Here is a 2,291-nt window from a genome sequence, read left to right as displayed (position 1 = left end):
TTAAGCCATCGTCAACAAATATGCAAGAATAATTTGATTGTTATCAGCTTTGAATACACATGCATCCGCTTCGGTACATTGTAAACCAAATGCATTTAAAAAGTTTCTAAAGCGTATATTCCAACATCTTGGACTTTGTTTCAAGCCATACAAACTTCGCTGAAGCTTACATACTTTATTCGATCCATCTTCGTATCCTGGTGGTTGTACCATGTATATTTCTTCCTGTAGTTCTCCGTACAGAAATGCTGTCTTGATGTCGAATTGTCGTAATATTAATTTTTCCACAGCTGCTACTGCGAATATCGCCCTTATTGATTCGTATCTGACCACTGGCGAAAATGTTTCGTGGTAATCTATACCGTACTTCTGTGAACAACCTTTAATGACCAATCTGGCCTTAAATTTATCTATATTACCGTCAGTTTTATATTTGGTTTTGAATACCCATACATTAAACCCATGCACCCAATGCAACCTTGCCCCGAGGCAAATTAACTAGTGACCAAGTGTTGTTTTCGTGTAATGACATTATTTCAACGTGCATAACGTCCTCCCATTCGTTTTTATGTGGGCCATTGATTGCTTCGTCACGATTTAGTGGCTGGTCGCAATTGGCGATGAACGACGACACATTGTACCTGAACGGCGCTTTTAATGTGTTCCGATCCCGCAATACCACGCCACTCCTGTTGTCGACCATTGTCGATTCGACCTTGACCGGATCGTCTTTGATCTGAGTCAGTGTATCTGTGAACTCTAATTTGTCTACAATTATATTCTCAAATCTATTGCTTTCATTTTCGAATATGATGTCCCTAGACAACGAAATTGTATTTGTTTTCGAATAATACACACGATAACCTTTCGTGTTATTCGAATAGCCAACAAATATACCTTTTTCACTCTTTGGATCCCACTTCTTACGTTTTTGTTTTGGTATGTCGTGTATACACGACAGTACCAAAAACACGTAAATGTTTTATATCTGGCATAACCTTGTAATATAACTCGTATGGCGAGCAATTCTTAACCGAACTAGTACCTGTCCGATTTAGCGTGTAAACAGCCGTGTTTACAGCTTCTGCCCAGAGTGAGACATCCAGATTTTTCGCACAAATCATTGTCCTTGCTGATTCAACGATTGTACGATTCTCTCGTTCGACTTTTCCATTTTGTTCCGGCGTATATGGAACTGTCAATTGGTGTCGTATGCCGTATTTTTGCAAAATACCTGTAATTTCTTTATTCACGAATTCTAATCCGTTATCCGTTCTTAATATTTTAACCTTAGAACCTGTTTCTGTTTCAACACTTTTTATAAATGTTTCCAAAATATTTTTCACTTCATATTTATTTTTAATAAAATATACCGTCCTGTAATGCGAATAGTCGTCCTTGAATAATAGGAAGTATTTCGATTTACCTATGGAGCTAGTCTCCATCGGTCCACATAGGTCTGCGTGAATTAGATCATTCACATTGAAATATTCTGTGTTACTTTTACTAAATGTTTTACGACTCTGTTTACCCATTATACAACTACTGCACATGAACTCGTCGTCGTTGGCCGAACACACAATGTCGTGTTTCGCCAAACAACTTTTTACGTACTGCAAATTTTGATGTGCTAAGCGCTCGTGCCAAACTGACAACCTGTTTTCCACTGCTACCACTTTTTGTCGGCACTTCGACCTTGATCTGTAATTCAAACAACCTTCCGCAATGCTTACCTGCGCATACGGGTTTCCCGTTTCTTGTAAGAACACATTTTTTATTATCCGACGTTAATTCTAATCCTTTATCTAACACCGCTTAATTAAATTTTAAACCCGGCACGTGCAATACATTTGCTAAGTAATTTTTATTCCAATTACCGTTCACGTATGATAATATATTAATATTACCTTTTCCTGTTGCATACAGCCCAAGTAACACCGAATATTCATCTAATAGTAGATCATCCTCATTTTTCGTATATTCTTGTAATATTACATTTTAACTGGATATAATTATTCATTGAATAATCTTTCTAAGCATCTTTCTATTCATAATAATTTATTCATAATAAAAGAATAGTTTAAAAAGATTATTCATTCTATAATATTATATACATAATTATGTATTCATAATTTACTTTAGAACACTCTATGAATAATCTAGAATGAACATTCATAATGAATGTCCTGACATGAATGTTCTAGTATAATAGGATACAGTCGATATTATGAATATTCATTCTATAATATTACATACGTAATTATGTTTTCATATTTTAGTTTAGAACACTC

This window comes from Acyrthosiphon pisum, chromosome X, assembly GCF_005508785.2.
Source record: "Acyrthosiphon pisum isolate AL4f chromosome X, pea_aphid_22Mar2018_4r6ur, whole genome shotgun sequence".
NCBI classification, from domain to species: Eukaryota; Metazoa; Arthropoda; class Insecta; order Hemiptera; family Aphididae; genus Acyrthosiphon; species Acyrthosiphon pisum.
Note: the sequence above shows the minus strand (reverse complement) of the source record.